The 19,478-nt window shown below is 49.0% G+C and overlaps 1 long non-coding RNA gene across 1 annotated transcript in view; it reads left to right on the top strand.

The window, feature by feature from the left end:
- LOC119972957 overlaps positions 1 to 19,478 on the top strand; it is an 86,604-nt gene that overhangs the window by 8,773 nt on the left and 58,353 nt on the right. The window contains exon 2 of the long non-coding RNA XR_005462195.1: positions 17,646 to 17,692. This is a non-coding gene — a long non-coding RNA (uncharacterized LOC119972957). The remainder of the gene's footprint in view (positions 1 to 17,645; positions 17,693 to 19,478) is intronic.

The raw sequence follows: 19,478 nt of genomic DNA, 5'->3' as shown, positions 1-19,478 counted from the left end.
ACTAGGATAAATTCATAATTCCAAGGAAGCGTTGCAAGGTGTGCTTGTCCTCAGGGATGGACATCTGTCACATCCCCATTGTCTTGTCTGCATCTGGCTTCACACCATTGGCAGTGGGGAGATGACCCACATAAGGAACATGGTTGTCCATGAATCTGCATTTAACAGGGTTGAGCTTCAACTGTGTGGTCCTAATTCTGTCGAAGACTAAATGCAGATATTCATAATTTTCTTTCATTGTAAGTCAATAGACCAGGATGTAATTGGCAGTGATTTCGCAGGGCTGCCTGCAAAGGGTTATTCCATCGTTGGACCATGCACCATTGGAAGACCTCACTACCAGTGGAGATTCCGTAGGGCATGCAGAGAAATGGTATATGCCTTCCGGAGGCATGAACACAGTGAGCTTTGAGGATTCTTCATCCAGTGGAATTTGCCAAAACCCACGCTTTGCATCCAAGATACTGAAAACCTTAGTGTTGGTCATGTCAGCTATAACCTGTTCAACTGTCCTCCGGGGGGGGGGGGGGGGGGGGGTAATGATGCCTCAGCATTTCCTTGTTTAGGTGAACTAGGTTGATACAGATCCTGACTCTGCCGTCTTTCTTTCCCACAGCTGCCATCGCTGAAACCCACTCTGTAGCCTTGTCAATTGGAGCTATGACACATAGTCCTGTCATTCAATCCAGTTCGCCGACTACTTTCTGTTTTGTCGCAAGGTGCACTCTTCTTGGAGCACAGACAGTGGGCATTACCGAGTCATTCAACCTCATATGACGGGTAGCTTCCCAATTATGTCGCAATTGAGCATGTCTTTGTATTCTGGCATCTCTGGGACCTGGTGCGACAGAGTGTGTACATCTAGACCAAGGTGGATTATCCCCAGAGCGATGCTGAACTGGAGATCCAACAGAGGTTTTACGTCTTGGTTGACCGCAGCTCATCTTATAATGCTTATTCTGTGTTTCTTCCTACATGCAGTTCGCCAGGATGCATTTTGGGATGGAAGATGTCTCTTCCTGTTGTGTGGGTGTAACTTCAACAAGCACACCCTGTGGTTTAGCTTTCTGTGCAACCACGTTGTCATTGGTTTGCTTCCATGCCTTGAGGTAGACTGGCTGCTTTTCTGGTCCAGCATTTTCTGGCTAATGATAGTAGTGGCCAGAGGTTGCAACATCTGTATCGTAGTGTCTTGATATATTTAACCAACAGATTTCGGAGTCTGAGTCTGAGGCTCTTCTTGCTCCTGGATCATCTATTGACTGATTCCACTCCAGGCATCATGACGGCCAGCTGGGTGGTTGGCTGGCCTGGCCAACAAGGATCTTCTGGCACCTGCAAAGAAATTGGACAAATCAACTTTTCAAAAAGTGAAGACAATTCAGAGCTAAATCACAATCAAGATAGGGCTCTCAGGAATTTGTAGTTCTGTGTAATTGATAACAGAGATTGTTTTGACATCTGCCATTTTATGACATTTCTGGGCAACACTGGTATCTCTGCTCAGAAGAGGAAAAGACTGGTTACAGGTGGCATACACAACTTCAAAGATTTGTTTGTCGCAATACCTCAATGGTTCCAGCATCGTACCTATTTAAAATGTAATAATAATCTTTATTGTCACAAGTAGGCATACATTAACACTGCAATGAACTTACTGTGAAAAGCCCCGAGTCGCCACATTCCAGCCCCTGTTCGGGTACACAGAGGGAGAATTCAGAATGTCCATTCACCGAACAGCACATTTTTCGGGACTTGTGGGAGGAAACCGGAGCACATTTGAGGAATCCCACGTAGACACAGGGGAGAACATGCAGACACTGCACAGACAGTGACCCAAGCTGGGAATCGAACCTGGGACTGTGGCGCTGTGAAGCAACGGAGCTAACCACTGTGCTACCATGATGCCCATAACTGGAAGTCAGATTCCTCCAGGTCCATAGAGTGGCGTGTCTGTTGCTCAAAGCCAGAGGTTTTTCAGCCACGGTTGATTTCCAGAAGACCATAATACTGACTCCCATTTTTATGGGCCGCGGTTTAGAGAACCCCAAAGTGCATCATGGAGTTCACCTGACCCACAACTTTTATAGATTGTGGTATGGGGTGCACATGGCCCACTCTACAGGTGTGGAGCAGCAGAAATGGAAAAGTATTTTTTTTAAGCAAAACAATGTTTATTCTATGAACTCAAGTTAACCTTTTTAAAACATAGTGAACATCTTAGCAACCATTAATTCAAATACAACCCCCAAAGAATACAACACTAAGTAAACCTTTAAGCTTTTCTTTTTAACATCCATACAACTTAAAAAACAAAACCTTTATCAGAAGCACATCAGGTTAAAGTCACGACTGAAAACGTTTATAATTCTGAATTCACCAAACGATAAAGAGATAGTCTTTTGATGGCAGGAAGAACAGCAGGGCACCTGCTTGGTCTGGCTTCAGCTCCAACACTAAAAACGAAACTAAAACACACCCTGCAGCGGACAGCCTAAAATAAAAGTAAAAGGCTGACAGACAGCCCAGCTCCACCCACTCTCTGACATCACTGCAGTAGTGTACACCCATTTCTTAAAGGTACTCCCACTACAGATATGTATATACACACCCATTTATAAACACCCATTTCTTAAAGGTACTCTCACATTCCACCCATGTCAAATTTAAAGTTTGTGAGATGACCATTAACTGAGATGTCCAAGTTCCAGAATGAGAGCCCCTGATATTTGACTAATTAAAATAATAATAATCTTTATTGTCACAAGTAGGCATATATTAACACTACAATGAAATTACTGTGAAAAGCTCCTAGTTGCCACATTCTGGCACCTGTTTGGGTACACAGGGAGAGAATTTAGAATATCCAATTCTAGGGGCTTTTCACAGTAACTTCATTTGAAGCCTACTTGTGACAATAAGCGATTTTCAATTCATTTCATTCACCTAACAAGCACATCTTTCGGGACTTGTGAAACTGGAGCACCCGGAGGAAACCCACACAGACATGGGGAGAACGTGCAGACTCCCCATTGATAGTGATCCAAGCTGGAAATTGAACCTAGGGCCCTTTAGCTCTGAAGCAACAGTGCTACCCACTGTGCTGCCATGCTACCGTGCATGATTGTGTTTCATAGAATCATAGAATTTACAATGCCGAAGGAGGCCATTCAGCCCATCGAGTCTGCACCGGCTCTTGGAAAGAGCACCGTACTTAAGCTCACGCCTCCACCCCAACCAGTAGCCCAGCAACCCCACCAAACCTTTTTGAACACTAAGGGCAATTTATCATGGCCAATCCACCTAACCTGCACATCTTTGGACTGTGGGAGGAAACCGGAGCACCCGGAGGAAACCCACGCAGACAGGCGGAGAATCTGCAGACATTGACCCAAGCCAGGAATCGAACCTGGGACCCTAGAGCTGTGAAGCAACTATGCTAACCACTGTGCTACCGTGCTGCCCTGTTTCCTCTTGGTGTGGTACGTCTACCTTGTGCATCATCTTGGTTTCATCTGTGCATCAGCCGTGTTAGCTTTGTATAAATTTCCAATGTGTCCAATGCAGTTGCGATTAAAACACGGTGCTGGACATGGATTATGCCTGTGGGCCACTTGGTTACAAATTGATGGCATGGTCGCCCACCCTCTAGTGGTCGGTCAGGGTATTGCCTCCCTTGTTCTGGAACGTCCATGCTCCTCTGCTGTTTTATTAGCTAGACAGTGGGAGCTGCTCTGTACCATGGGTTGCTTTCACCCCTTAAAATGTGCTGTAATGGATTTCAGATTGCCTGATAATCTGAATGGCCTTTACAAGGTCAAATTTTCCTCAGCTTCAAGGGAGTTCACCATCCGCCACACTGACAATAACTCGTCTCTGATTAGGTCTGGTTTCAGGTCAACATGGTCACAGTCTTCAGCCATTCTGTACAGCTCATTAATGAAGAAGTCAGTAAATTCTCCTGACTGCAGGTGAGGGACTTCATGAGGAAGGAGGTGCCGTTGTTTCAGATGCTGCCTCCTCTGGTGCTGCAGGATAAACACCTATCCGAGGAGGAAATAGGGGAGGGCAAGGTTGCAGATATATATGGAGAGCTGGTGAAGAGAGAAAGTGCCCTGGTGGAGGAGGTTAGGCGTAAGTGGGAGGAAGAGCTGGGGGGGGGGGGGGAGGGGGGGCTAGCGGCTGGAGTATGAAGTGAGGCTTTGTGGAGGGTTATGGCATCCTTTTCATGTGCAAGACTAGGCCTCATCCAGTTTAAAGAGGTGCACAGGGCCCACATGACAATGGCCAGGATTAATCGGTTCGGCAGTGGTAGATAGCTGTGGGTGGTACGCAGGGGTCCGCCGAATCATGTCCATATATTTTATGTCCATATATTTTGGGTGTGTCCGACATTGCGGGGGTTTTAGACGGAATTTGCGGACGTAATGTCAAAGATTTTGGGAGCAGAGGTGGCGATATTAGGAGTATCAGAGGATCTGGGAGTACAGGTGAGGAGAAAGGCCTGATAGCCCAGAGACAGATCCCATTGTGCTGGTGGGACTCAGAGCCACCGAGGGCATGGGTATGGATTAGCGAGTTGTCAGAGCTTTGCCGATGCGAATTGGCATAGGGAAGAGAAAATTCGGGAAGTAAACACGTGGCTAAAAGAGTGGTGCGGGAAAGAGGGGCACTGGCATCAGTATTGGGACAGAAGGGATCTGTACCTTTGGGACGTTCTCCACCTGAACCGATCTGGTACCAGTGTTCTAGCAGAAATGATAAATAGGCTGGTCACACATACTTTAAACTAGCAAATGGGGGGGAAGGGAAGGATAAAGCTACAAGATGTATAATGGTTAATAGGAACCAAAGCAGCAGGTCAGCATGTGAGGAGAAGGTAGAGGTTATTCGGATGAACAGGCACAGCCAGTCTAACGACTGTGGAGGGGAAAGGAAACGTAAAAAAATCAAAATTAAGGTGACTGTGAGAGTGAAAGTGGGGGAAGAGGCTGAGCGTTATCAGAGATTAATAAAGGTCAGAATATGTGAAAAGCGTAGTGCACAAAAAAATCCTGTAAGGGACAGACACATCAGTAGAACATATTTAAAAACCTTGTATGGAAACACACGCAGTATTCGGAATAAGGTCAATGAGGTGACAGCACAAATAGAGACAAATGGGTATGATTTGGTGTGGATTATTGAAACATGGCTGCAGGAGGACTAGGACTGGGAGTTGAATGTCCAAGGGTATTCAGTTTTCTCAAAGGATAAACACAATGGAACAGGAGGTGGAATTGCTATATTGGTTAAAGATGGCATCAAGGCAGTATTAAAAACTGATATTGGCACTAAGGGCTAAAAGGTTGAATCGATCTGGGTGGATATAAAAATAAGGGGAAAAAATCTCCTTGGCAGGAATAATTTGCAGGCCCCCGAGCAATACTTCCAAATTGGGGAATAGTATAAACCGAGAAATAATGAAGGTTTGTAAGATGGGCACAATGGTAATCATGGGTGATTTTAATATGCATATTGACTGGATTGATGTAATTGACAATGGTAGCCTCAAGGGAGATTTCATAGAAAATATTAGGGATTGTTTCTTAGAGAAATATGTCATAGAGACAACCAAGTAGCAGGCTATTTTAGATTTAGTATTATGTAACAAAGAAGAACAATAGTCTTGTCATTAAGGTTCCTCTTGGAAAGAGTGATCACAACATGCTAGAATTTCAGATTTAGCGAGAGAAGACAAGTGCCATACTAGAGTTTTAGTATTGGGCAGAGTTAATTATACAGGCCTGAGGAAAGAATTGGCCCAAGTAGACTGGGCATAGATAATTGAGGGGCGGACAGTTGAGAAACAATGGCAGATATTCAGGGAGATATTAAATACCATTCAATTACATAGATACATAGAAGATAGGAGCAGGAGGAGGCCTTTTTGCCCTTCGAGCCTGGCTACGCCATTCATCACAATTATGGCTCATCATCCAACTCAATAGCCTAATCCTGCTTTCTCCCCATAGCCTTTGATCCCATTCTCCCCAAGTGCTGTATCCAGACGCCTCTTGCATTTATTCAAAGTTTTGGCATCAACTACTTCCTGTGGTAATGAATTTCACAGGCTCACACTTTGTGTGAAGAAGTGTCTCCTTATCTCTGTCTGAAATGGTTTACCATGAATCCTCAGGCTGTGACCCCTGGTTCTGGACACACCCATCAATTAAAGTACATTCCTGAGAGGAATTGTAAAAGGGAGAAAAACGTTCCATGGTTAAACAAGGAAGTCCAGGAAGGCATAAAAGCTAGGGCATACCATACTGCAAACGCTAGTCAGCTGGATGATTGCGAGATTGGAAGCAATAGGATACTAAAAATCAAATCAAAAGAGCAATGAAAGGAAACTAGAAGAAAACATAAACACTGATACCAAAAGCTTCTAGAAGTATATAAGGAGGAAGAGAATAGCTAAAGTAATTGTTGACCCTTTAGAGGACAATATTGGCGAGGCAATGATAGGGGTTGGTTTAGCACAGTGGTCTAAATAGCTGGCTTCTAAAGCAGACCAAGACCAGCAGCACGGGTTCACTGCCCGTACCAGCCTCCCTGAACAGGCTCCGGAATGTGGCGACTCGGGGCTTTTCAAAGAAACTTCATTTGAAGCCTACTTGTGACATTAAGCGATTTTCATTTCATGGGGAACATAGAGATGGCGGAGACACTAAACTAATATTTTGCCTCTATCTTCACGGTTGAGGATAATTTAAAAATTCCAATAACTACAGTTAATACAGAAGAACTTGGTGCAATAACCACCACTAGGGGACGGTCTGGGAGCCGCTGAAGGCGGTGGAGAGCTGATCTCCATCCGGGCCCACAGGGAGAGGAGAGAGCAGAGAGAGAGGGAGAGGTTGGTGGGGGAGATGGTGAGGGTGGACAGGAGGTACGTGGAGGCTCCGGAGGAGGGATTGCTTAGGGAGCGGCATAGTCTCCAGTCTGAATTCGACCTATTGACCACCAGGAAGGCGGAAGTTCAGTGGAGGAAGGCACAGGGGGCGGTGTATGAATCTGGGGAAAAGGCGAGCCAGATGCTGGCGCACCAGCTTCGGAATCGAGATGCGGCTAGGGAGATCGGTGGAGTTAAGGATAGGGGAGGGAATATGGTGCGAAGTGGGGTAGGCATCAATGGGGTCTTCAGGGACTTCTATGAGGAACTGTATCGGTCCAAACCCCCACTGGAGGAGGGGGGGATGGGGCGTTTTATGGGCCGGCTGAGATTCCCGTGGGTGAAGGAGGGATAGGTGGAGGGACTGGGGGCGCCGGTTGGGCTGGAGGAGTTGGTCAAAGGGATAGGGGGCATGCAGTCGGGGAAGGCGCCGGGGCCGGATGGGTTCTTGATCGAATTCTATAAGACGTATGCAGACCTGTTGGGCCCTCTTGTTGGTTTGGACCTTCAACGAGGCAAGGGAAGGAGGGGCTTTGCCTCCGACGATGTCTCAGGCGCTGATTTCCTTGATCCTTAAGCGGGACAAGAATCCCCTGCAGTGTGGGTCATACAGGCCGATCTCACTCTTAAATGTAGACGCCAAGTTGTTGGCGAAGATTTTAGCCACGAGGATAGAGGACTGTGTGCCACAGGTTATTCACGAGGATCAAACGGGGTTCGTGAAAGGGAGGCAGTTGAATACTAACATACGTGTTAAATGGCAAGCAACAGGAAGGTAAGGATCCTGAATGCGCACAGACCAAAGATGTTCAGCACAGCGATCACCCAGTCTGCGTTTGGTCTCGCCGATATAGAGGAGACCACATTGGGAGCAACGAATGCAGTAGATCAAATTGGAAGAGAATGGGTACCCGCATGGGTCCTAGCTACGCTTGCCTTTTTATGGGGTATGTGGAACATTCCTTGTTCCAGGCCTATCCGGGCCCCCTGCCACAACTTCTTTACCGATACATTGATGACTATTTCGGTGCCACGTCATGCTCTCGCCCGGACCTGGAAAAATTCATCAACTTTGCTTCCAGTTTCCACCCCTCCATCACTTTCACCTGGTCCATCTCAGACACTTCCCTTCCCTTCCTTGATCTGTCTGTCTCCATTTCCGGCAATAGACTATCCATTAATATCCTACAAGTCCACTGACTCCCACAGCTATCTGGACTACAACTCTTCGCACCCTACACCCTGTAAGGACACCATCCCTTTCTCTCAGCTCCTTCGCCTCCGTCGCATTTGTTCCAATGATGCCACTTTCCAAAATGGTGCTTCGAAAATGTGTTCCTTCTTCCTCGACCGTGATTTCCCACCTACAGTTGTGGACAGGGCCCTCAACAGTGTGCGGTCCATCTCCCGCGCCACTACCCTCGCCCCCTCCACGCCCTTACAGAACGAGGATAGAGTCCCCCTCGTTCTCACATTTCATCCCACCAGCCTCCGTATGCAAAACATAATCCTCCGCCATTTTCACCAATGCCAGCGTGATGCCACCACCAAACACATCTTCCCTTCACTCCCTCTGTCAGTATTCCGCAGAGACCGTTCCCTCCGAGACAATCTAGTCCACTCCCCCACCAAACCCAGTACCTCTCCCATCACCCATGGCACCTTCCCATGCAATCGCAGAAGGTGTAACACCTGCCCCTTTACCCCTTCCATGCTTAACATTCCAGGCCCAAAACACTCATTCCAGGTTAAGCAGCGTTTCACTTGCATCTCTTCCAATTTGATCCACTGCATTCGTTGCTCCCAATATGGTCTCCTCTATATCGGAGAGACCAAATGCAGACTGGGTGATCGCTTTGCTGAGCATCTTCGGTCTGTGCACATTCAGGATCCTGACCTGCCTGTTGCTTGCCATTTTAACACAACACCCTGCTCCCATGCCCACATGTCTGTTCTTGGCCTGCTGCAATGTTCCAGTGAAGCGCAACGCAAACTGGAGGAACAACATCTCATCTTCCCGTTAGGCACGCTACAACCTTCCGGCCTGAACATTGAATTCAACAACTTCAGATGATCAACCCTACCTCGACCCATTTGTTTTCACTTCATTTTAACTGTCCTTTATCATTTGGGCAGCAGGGTAGCATGGTGGTTAGCATAAATGCTTCACAGCTCCAGGGTCCTAGGTTCGATTCCCGGCTGGGTCACTGTCTGTGTGTAGTCTGCACGTCCTCCCCCTGTGTGCGTGGGTTTCCTCCGGGTGCTCCGGTTTCCTCCCACAGTCCAAAGATGTGCGGGTTAGGTGGATTGGCCGTGCTAAATTGCCAGTAGTGTCCTAATAAAAGTAAGATTAAGGGAGGGTTGTTGGGTTACGGGTATAGGGTGGATACGTGGGTTTGAGTAGGGTGATCATGGCTCGGCACAACATTGAGGGCTGAAGGGCCTGTTCTGTGCTGTACTGTTCTATGTTCTATTTCTTTCTTTCTTAATATACATTTAATTCCCCCCCCCCCCCCCAATCTTATCCACCTTTCCTGCACCTTTCTCCTCTTTGCTTCCCCCTTCCCCTCCCCCCACACCTACAGTTCATCCTCTGATGTTAGTTTCCCTGCTGTTTGACCTTTCACATATTTTGTCCTCTCTGGGGACTGCCATTAACACTCTTTCCCCTTGATATCTGTGGCCATTAGCACCCAGTTTCCCTGGGTTTCTGTGGCTATGACTCATCTTTCATTCTCACTCCACAGTATAAATATTTCGCACTTTCTCTGTCTGTTAGCTTTGATAAATCGGACTCGAAACGCTAGCTCTTTTCTCTCCCTACAGATGCTGCCAGACTCACTGAGATTTTCCAGCATTTTCCCTTTCGTGCACATTTTCTCGGTGTCTGCGTGGGATTTCACCAAGTGCTCCAGTTTCTTCCCAGAAGTCCCGAAAGATGTACTGTAAGGCAATTGGACATTCTGAATTCTCCCTCTGTGTACCCAAACATGCGCCGGAGTGTGACGGCTAGGGGATTGTCACAGTAACTTCATTGGTGTGTTAATGTAAGCCTACTTCTGACAATAATAAAGATTATCATTATTATTATTATGGTGAGCCGAAATCGCGGTGGCAGAAGTGGTCAGACAGCTCTTCAAAGGACAGGTGCCAATGGTATGAACGTGTCCTGATGCACCTCCTCCTTGGCCTGTTGGACAGCCGGTACGTAAGCCTCACCAGCTGCCGCTGCTCTTCTGGGGCAGGCTCATTTTGTGCAGGGTCCTCCGCGAGCAGGCCTCTTGACTCCAGCCTCCATGCATCTGCAACAGCATCTACTACCAGGTAGATAGTGAGTATTGTTGGTTGTACTCCGAAATTCATTTTCTGCAAGGGGGGAAAAGAGAAGACCCCAAATCCAACAGGTTTCATGGGGACCCGGAGTTGTACTTCAGTGCCACCCTCAACATGTTCCCGCCACCCCTCTCTCACCTGACCACCTCTATATGTGTCCGCACTGCACCCTTGTCTCCATCAGTGAGTGGCACCGGGGAGTCTCTATCCTCACCACCATTCCCTATCAACAGGGGTACCGGTGGCTGTCGCAACCCATGTCGGCGACAGGCTCTGCGGCCCCTATTCTGTTTCCCCAGTGGGTCTACTGTGGGTGTCCTCACTGGGTGAGACTTATGTTATCCCGCCAGCATGATGGCAACTGGTTATGCGGTGGAGAAGGTCACCGTGTGCTGCCGATCACCTCCATGCTTACCAGCTTGTGTGTGGGCAGGTCCTACAGAGTGGGTGAGTGAGGGAAGTGTGTGTTTGCTGGGACCTTTGCGACAGTGTGATGTGGGGCCTGAGTGCAACACACAGGTTGAGACAGAGAGCTGGTCAGGATACCTGTCTGGGGCAAGATAGATGGGAGCAGCGGTTTACGAGAGTTTTCTTACCTTCTCGCGTCCCCTCAGTTGCCATGGTGTTCAGGCCCCGCCTGTAAATACTTGCAGCAATTCGTGCCCATGTGACTTCCACCGAAGAGGGGTGTGTGGTAAACCACTGTTACACCTTTATTAGGTGATGTATGGTAGGACCTGTACTACAGGTTCACTGGTAGTCCCTGCCTGCTGGCTCCGCCTAGTAGGCAGAGTATAAATAATGTGTGTCCTCCATGCAGCAGCCATTTCACCAGCTGCTGTGGGAGGCCACACATCTTAGAGCAATAAAGCCTCAGTTGTATCCAACTCTAGTCTTTGTTCAATTGATCGTGCATCATTTTATTGCTCTAAGATTTTCTAAAAATGGACCTCCATATCAAGCCAGATCGCCTGCAGCTGGATCCACAATCAAGCGACGCCAAAAAGGACTTTAATCACTGGCTAGCTTGCTTCGCGGTGTAAATCAACTCGGCGCCCAGCGCTATCTCAGAGGCTCAAAAGGTACAGATCCTGTACTCAAGGTTGAGCTCCAACATTTTCCCGCTGATCCAGGACGCGCCGACCTACGCCGAAGCCATGACGCTTCTCAAAGAGAATTACACTCAGAAGACGAACAAGCTCTTCGCCAGGCACGTACTCGCCACTCGCACTCAACTCCCTGGTGAGTCCATCGAAGACTTCTGGCGGGCCCAAATCCCACTCGTCCGGGCCTGTGACTGTCAGGCCGTTACGGCCACTGAACATTCAAACCTCCTTATGACGGACGGGTTCGTTATGGGGATTGGGTCGGACCTCATACGCCAAAGACTATTAGAGGGGGCCGCGCTCGATCTAGCTGAGACAAAGAAGCTAGCGCTCTCTATGGCGGTCCCCTCGCGCAACATTCAGGCCTACACCCCCAGCCGCGTGGCCCACCCCTCCTACGCATCGTGGACCCCAAAGACGGCCGCCCCAGCGGGGGCCTTACCCAGCCAATAGGCCTGCGCCGCGCACCAGCCATCGCACCCCGGGGACCCCCGATGCTATTTTTGCGGCCAGCAGAAACGCCCTCACCAATGCTCCCCGGACCTCGCTGCCCTTTGTAAAGCTTTCGGTAAAAAGGGGCACTTCGCCGCGGTGTGCCAGGCCCATGCAGTCGCCTCTGTCACCCCTACCCCCCTAGTATACACACAATGGGCGCCGCCATCTTCACCTCCCCGGATCACGTCTTGTCCAACCCCCGCAATGTGCGGCCCATGGGCGACGCCATTTTGTCCCCCTCAAGATCTTCTGACGCCTCCATCTTGTCTTGCCCACAGCACATGGACACCAACAGCATTTCAGGACCTGGGCCCCCCAGGCTCCCCATCATCCGACGTCAGTGACGACTGACCAGTCTCGTCTGCACAACCTGGCCACCGCATCGACCAGTGTGAAAATCAAAGGCCACGCGACCTCTTGCCTTCTGGACTCCGGGAGCACCGAAAGCTTCATCCACCCGGATACGGTAAGGCGTTGCTCCCTCGCGGTACACCCCACCAACCAAAGAATCTCCCTGGCCTCCGGATTCCATTCCGTGATCCGGGGGTACTGTACGGTCACACTCACGGTCCAGGGCGTAGAATTCAGCGGCTTCCGCCTCTAACCTCCTCCCTAACCTCTGCGCTTCCCTAATACTAGGCCTGGACTTCCAGTGCAACCTCCAGAGCCTAACCCTAAAATTCAGCGGGCCGCTACCACCCCTCACTGTGTGCGGCCTCGCGACCCTAAAGGTCGATCCGCCTTCCCTCTTCGCAAATCTAACTGCGGACTGCAAGCCCGTCGCCACCATGAGCAGATGGTACAGCACCCAGGACAGGACCTTCATCCAGTCCGAGGTCCAGCGGCTGCTTTGGGAAGGCATCATCGAGGCCAGCAACAGCCCCTGGAGAGCCCAAGTGATAGTCGTTAAAACTGGGGAGAAAAACAGAATGGTCATGGACTACAGCCAGACCATCAATCAGTACACGCAGCTCGACGCGTACCCCCTCCCACCCCTATCTGATATGGTCAATCAGATTGCACAGTACCGGGTCTTCTCAACGGTAGACCTCAAATCCGCCTACCACCAGCTCCCCATCCATAAATCGTACCGTCCATCCACTGCCTTCGAGGCGGACGGTCGCCTCTATCACTTCCTCAGGGTTCCCTTCGGCGTCACTAACGGGGTCTCGGTCTTCCAAAGGGAGATGGATCGAATGGTCGACCGGTACAGTTTGCAGGCCACCTTCCCGTACCTAGACAATGTCACCATCTGCGGCCATGACCAGCAGGACCACGATGCCGACCTGGCCAAATTTCTTCACACCGCCACTCTCCTAAACCTCACCTACAACAAGGAGAAGTGTGTGTTCAGCATGACCCGCTTAGCCATCCTCGGCTATGTGGTCCAGAACGGAGTTCTGGGGCCCGATCCCGACTGCATGCGCCCCCTCATGGAGCTCCCCTTTCCCCACTGCCCCAAGGTCCTCAAACGCTGCCTGGGGTTCTTCTCATACTACGCCCAGTGAGTCCCAAACTATGCGGACAAGGCCCGCCCACTCATCCAGTCCACCCACTTTCCCCTGACGGCCGAGGCACAACAGGCCTTCACCCATATCGGAGCCGATATCGCCAAGGCCGGGATGCACGCAGTAGACGAGACACTGCCCTTTCAAGTAGAGAGCGACGCATCAGACGTCGCCCTAGCCGCCACTCTCAATCAGGCAGGCAGACCCATGGCATTCTTCTCCCGCGCCCTTCATGCCTCAGAAATACGGCACTCATCCGTCGAAAAAGAGGCCCAAGCTATTGTTGAAACTGTGCGGCATCGGAGGCATTACCTGGCCAGCAGGAGATTCACTCTCCTCACTGACCAACGGTCGGTAGCCTTCATGTTTAATAACACACAGCGGCGCAAGATGATAAAATGATAAAATCTTGCGGTGAAGATAAAATCATGCATCAGGGTGAAGTATTGTCCGCGCCCCCAGCGGTGTCAGGGCCGGCAGCCCACAGTCACGCATCTCCGTGTCTGACTTCTCCTCTCTCCCTCATCAGCCATGGCGCCTGTTTCTGGATTATGAAACCTTGCCATCGGGAATTCCCCCCAGTGGAGGCGGAGGATCGCGGAGGCCCCGGCCAAATACTGGCTCAGGCCCGCTAATAATATGCAAATAACATTTACTGTATGTGCGGGGTGGAACGCATAGACGTCGCTGTCGAGGCACCGGAGAATTGCCATTTGGTGTGAAACCGGCGCCTGCCACGATTGTGGCAGCAAAACCGATCTTCCGCACAAACGCGTTTCCCAATTTCGCCATCAGAGAATTCCACCCATTTTATTCCAAACATACACAGAACATCATAACAACAAAATACACAGTCCATCAAAGCATAGTCAATAATTTGTACAGTTTTCCCTTTTAAATCTTCCCCTGCACCTCCCCCGCAACAAAAGCTCCTCAAATAAAGTCATGAACAGCCTCAACCACACCTCAAAACCCTCTTCTGACCCCCTCAACTTAAACTTAATCTTCTCCAGCCAGAGAAAGTCGTACAAGTCCCCCAGCCAGGCCATTGTACCCTGGGTGGGGTACCTACCTCAAATTCAACAGGATCCTTTGCTGGGCAATCAGAGAGGCAAAGGCCATAACATCAGTCCCCTTCCCCTCCACCAGCTCCGGCTCATCCAAATCTCCAAAGACCGCCACCATAGGGTCTGGCCTAACCTCAGCTCCTGCTATCCTGGGTAATGTCCCAAACACCACCTCCCAAAGCTCTCCAGCTTCCCGCAGCCCAGGAACATGTGAGCATGATTCAACAACCCTGCCCACACTTCTCACATCCATCGGTCACTGCCTGGAAGAACCCCCTCATCCTTGTCCGAGTCATGTGAACCCTCTGCGTCACCTTGAACTTAATCAAGCACATCCTCATGCAGAATGAGGTTGAGTTCACCCGCTGTATCACCAGAGACCCCGTCCTATTTCCCTCCCGAACTCCTCCCACTTATACTTTATCCTCACCTCCTATGCTTTGCTCTGTTCCTCCAACCACCCATATATTTCCCCAATCCTATCCTCCCCCAAATCATCAGGGAGCAGCAGTTGCTCCAATAACGTGTACTCCAGTAACTCCTTTCATGCAAAATCCCGCAACTACATGTACCTAAACTCGCTACCCCTCGGCAGCTCAAACCTCTCCCACAGCTCGTCCATCCCCACAAGCTTCCCCTCCAAGAACTGCCCAAGGTACCGCAGGGGTGCAGAGGGATGCTTTCGGATGGAAGGGGTTGCGCCCCAAGGCATGCACCTCCATTCCCTGTAGCTCCTGCACTCCTCGTTCTGCGCTCTCTCGGGACAATACTATTTGAATGGCCTGTTGAAAAGTCAATGTTGGCTCGGCTAACAACTTTCTCTGGGTGGCCGCATTGTTAATACCGCAAACCAAATGGTCGCGTAACATTTCTGACAAGGTCTCACCATAGTCACAGTACTGTGCAATCCTGCGTAGCCTGGATAGAAAGTCGGCAAGAGATTCTCCTGGGGTCCTCTCAGCGGTATTAAACCGGTAACATTGGAGGGGTTGGGTTAAAATGTTGCCCCACTAAGTTCACAAGTTCATCAAATGTTTTGGTGTCCGGAGCAGCTGGGTACATAAGGCTCCTAATCACCCCAGAATTCAGTACTCACAGGCAGCAGGTTTACTGGAGAGACACTTTAGTTCTTATCAAACTGGGCCTTCAACTTGAGGTTCACATTCAGGCTTAATCTTTCCGGAGTGACACTTTATTTCACATCTTTGAGCCCATGGCTTGACCTCAGGCCTTTGCTGTCCCAAGAGGATGGCACCCAGACTTGCTGGAGTGAGGGTCAGCCCTTACAGTGGCCTTCTGAAGAGGATTAGTTAGATCATTTTGGAGAGAGTTAGTTAGGCTGCTGGAATCAAAAGTGAAACCAAACTGGAACCGGGCGACTCTGAAAACATTCCAGTGGGATCAGGTCCAATTACCATCTGTTCCCAGGCAGAGCACAGCCTTTTGGGCCAAGTCACTTGGGTCACCAGCCAAATCAATCAAAACCATGCCAGCCTGTCTCCAATCACCAGCCTAAACCAGCACGGCCTTCTGGAATCTTCAGTTTGAATTAAAGGCATAGGCCACTGCTATCTCTGCTTGAATTAAAGATACAGGCTGCCTTAAAGACACATGTCCATAAATCATCCATGGATCAAGAATGTAATGGCAAACATAAAAAGGGAAGTAAGGAAACAAACAGAGAATAAACAGGAAGGGCCCTTACAATGCTGACTGACCTGCTTTGAGTCCAGGATGGCAGTCCGAGGGTAGAAGTGCCAAGAGTGGGCCCTCTGGGGAGCTCAACAGCACTGGGAGCTGAATGAACGGACATCGCGCAACAATCACCAGGCAGGAATGTTCCCTTCCAGTCGGGGAACACTTCAGCAGTCAAGGGCATTCAGCCTCTGATCTCCGGGTAAGCGTTCTCCAAGGCGGTCTTCAGGACGTGCGACAACGCAGAATCGCCAAGCAGAAACTTATAGCCAAGTTCCGCACACATGAGTGCGGCCTCAACCGGGACCTGGGATTCATGTCGCATTACATTCATCCCCCACCATCTGGCCTGGGCTTGCGAAATCCTACCAACTGTCCTGGCTCGAGACAATTCACACCTCTTTAACCTGTGGTTACCCCTATCTCTGGATCTGTAAAGATTTAATGACCTGCAAATGTTCACATTCTCAGCATTGTCTGGCATCTTTGAATTTATCTATATATATGTTTCTGGAACACACCTCTTTATTCATCTGAGGAAGGAGCAGCGCTCCGCAAGCTAGTGTTTGAAACAAATATGTTGGACTTTAACCTGGTGTTGTAAGACTTCTTACTGTGCTCACCCCAGTCCAACGCCAGCATCTCCACATCATTACAGGATGTGGCCTAGGAACGGTTGACAAATGGTCTGACTAAGATCAAAGGAGATGAAAATTGCAGTGAAGATGCAGGAAGTGAACATGCCACGGAAATGAGGATGATAGAAGGTTCATTGCTTGTGATCAGAGTGAAATAGGGGTGAGGAGTGATGTGAATGGAGTTATAAATGACAGGAAACAGTGAGAAGAGTGAAGTACAAGATTTGGCTGATATAGCCATATGCTCATCATTCCTGACCTAGTCAGGTTGTTGAACCACTTAATGCACTGACTTCATGATATCTGTATCAGACCCTTGCTGCTAACCTCATCTGCCACCTCCAGCCATGTATTTTCGGTGTTGGCAGCAGTTTTTTTTTATCCCACCACTGGAACAACAACACCCTCCTGATCCTCAATGCCCCGTAGCACATCCAGAGATGCATCTGCAAATCTTGGCACAGGCCGACGCCCACTCATCCTTCAACTTCATGGTCTTTCTATGCCCCATGATCTGTTCCTGTCTCCAAGTTATTTTTAGCGTCCAGGACTTTAGTGAATCAGGAGAAGCTGTCTGATTTCTTCAGAAGTAATTTTCATGAAAGAAACTTATTTCTCATATGACAAAGAAGCTTCCTCTCAGGTTTTAATTATGAATGTATTGTTGGATTATATTTAATGCGAAAAACAGATCACTGCAAGTAGGCTAATTGCTAATTCTCAGGCGTGTATCTTTACGAAAGGAAAACCATTAGAAAATTAATTTTGTATTGGGACATGGTCTATCATGGGAAATACTGTTACAGTATTGAAAAAAAAAAATTCAAGAGAAAACTGAAATTGTAACTGTTTCAATATTTTTGTCACAGAACTATTTTCTTTTAACCAAGCCACAGTTGGTGATGTATCACGAAAGGTAAGTGAAGGTAACTGTTTTCAAGGACTACGTCATTCCATTTTTCTTACATATTGGACACGATCTATGGGCTGCGTTGTGCTCTCTCTCAAGCAAGACGCAACTCAGCCGGTACATCCCGGGAGAGGGCCTCCTCGGCAGCTTTTACGCCTTGCAGGATATATCCAAGTTCCGAGAAGCGTTAAAATTAGAATCCCAGGGAAGCATGGTGGCACAGTGGCTAGCATTGTTGCCTACGGCACTGAGGACCCGGGTTCGAATCCCGGTCCTGGGTAACTGTCTGTGTGAAGTTTGCACATTCTCCCCATGTCTGCGTGGGTTTCGCCCCCACAACCCAAAAGATGTGCAGGATAGGTGGATTGGCCACGCTAAATTGCCCCTTAATTGGAAAAAATAATTGGGTACTCTAAATTTTTTTTAAAATTAAAATCCCTTCCAAAGGGGGCGTGACCAACTGGCGCACCCCTTTGTAAGTTTTAAACCCACTTAAGCAAGCTTACCTGGGATCTATCGGCCTCTCGGGATCTACCAGCTTCCTCAGTGAGGCCGTCTTACACCCGTAAGTTTAATCGCTCCACTCTGCTGCCTTGAAGCTGGCCCAGAAATGTATGGAACACTCAAGAATTATTTAAAAGACATTTGGACATTTTGTGGAAGCTTGAGTAGCACTGCAACCCCCAAGCTATTGGAGATTGCGGAAAGATATCAGTTTGGAACCAGGAATGATTTGTCCAACAGTGAGTCACTGGCGACGCCATTGAAAAAGATGTCCATTCATTGTAATTTTGGAGTATTGCGAGACACATTTTTGTGCAGTTTCAAAAGTGAATACGTTTGCAGTAGCTTGCTGACATTGCCAAAGGTAACTCTCAAAATAACTTGCCAAACAGCATTGTCCCTGGGCGTGGTGGAATGTGACACGAGAGAAGTCTGCTAAGTAAATAAGCTGCAGCTGAGGAAGCTGAAGGCCCCCACAATGGCGGTTAGTAGAAGCAGTGGTACTACAATCCACTCAGGGTGATGGTGTCTGTGGTGGGCCATTTGTCCTGTTGAAACATGGTGGAGGAGTTTAAAGTGGTGCGGGGTCCTCCTGTGTCCCAAAGAAAATCGACTGTATGTCCCTGGACTGTGCCTGTAACTACTGGTCTGCCTGATTTGTCCCAGCGTGTATCACAGACCCAAGTTGGGGAGTCCGAACACTGTCAATCTGTGGAGTTAAACGCTAAGTCGTCAGAACGGGCGCTAACATTATGCATGGGCCTAACATTAATCCTAGGTGGGGGGTTTGGTTGTTGGTATCGTTCGGGGGGTTTTGTTGGCAATCACGGGCGTAATGTCCTATGTGGCCACAATTGTAACAACCTCCTGGTGCCTGTGCTCTGGGGTGCTGTCCCTCGTGTCTACTCCCGTTTATCCATGCTGGGTCCTGGCTAGTCCTAACTGTGTGCATGTTTGCTTCTATCTCGTCCTGATCTGTCTGTCGGTGTAGGGTTTGTTCCCATGCTCTAGAAAGTCGTTTAAGTACCCAAACCTCATTCTGTGTGTGGTCTGCGGGGTCGTAGTTTACACAAGCCTTTTGACCTGCATCTGTGGCGTGCGGGACCATTTAGTGGTGTCCTCCTCATTTAGGTGTGCCTGGTTCAATTGTCCGTAGACTGCCATGAAATGAATCCATAGGCGACCAGCAAATGCGGTCGGATGTTCTCCCTTTTGCCTGCAGTGATTTAAACCCTCGACTGGATCTCCTTTGTTATACCCGATGGCATCTAATATGGCTGTTTTCATT

This window comes from Scyliorhinus canicula, chromosome 10 (genome assembly GCF_902713615.1).
Source record: "Scyliorhinus canicula chromosome 10, sScyCan1.1, whole genome shotgun sequence".
NCBI classification, from domain to species: domain Eukaryota; kingdom Metazoa; phylum Chordata; class Chondrichthyes; order Carcharhiniformes; family Scyliorhinidae; genus Scyliorhinus; species Scyliorhinus canicula.
Note: the sequence above shows the minus strand (reverse complement) of the source record. Positions and strands in the feature narration are given on the sequence as shown.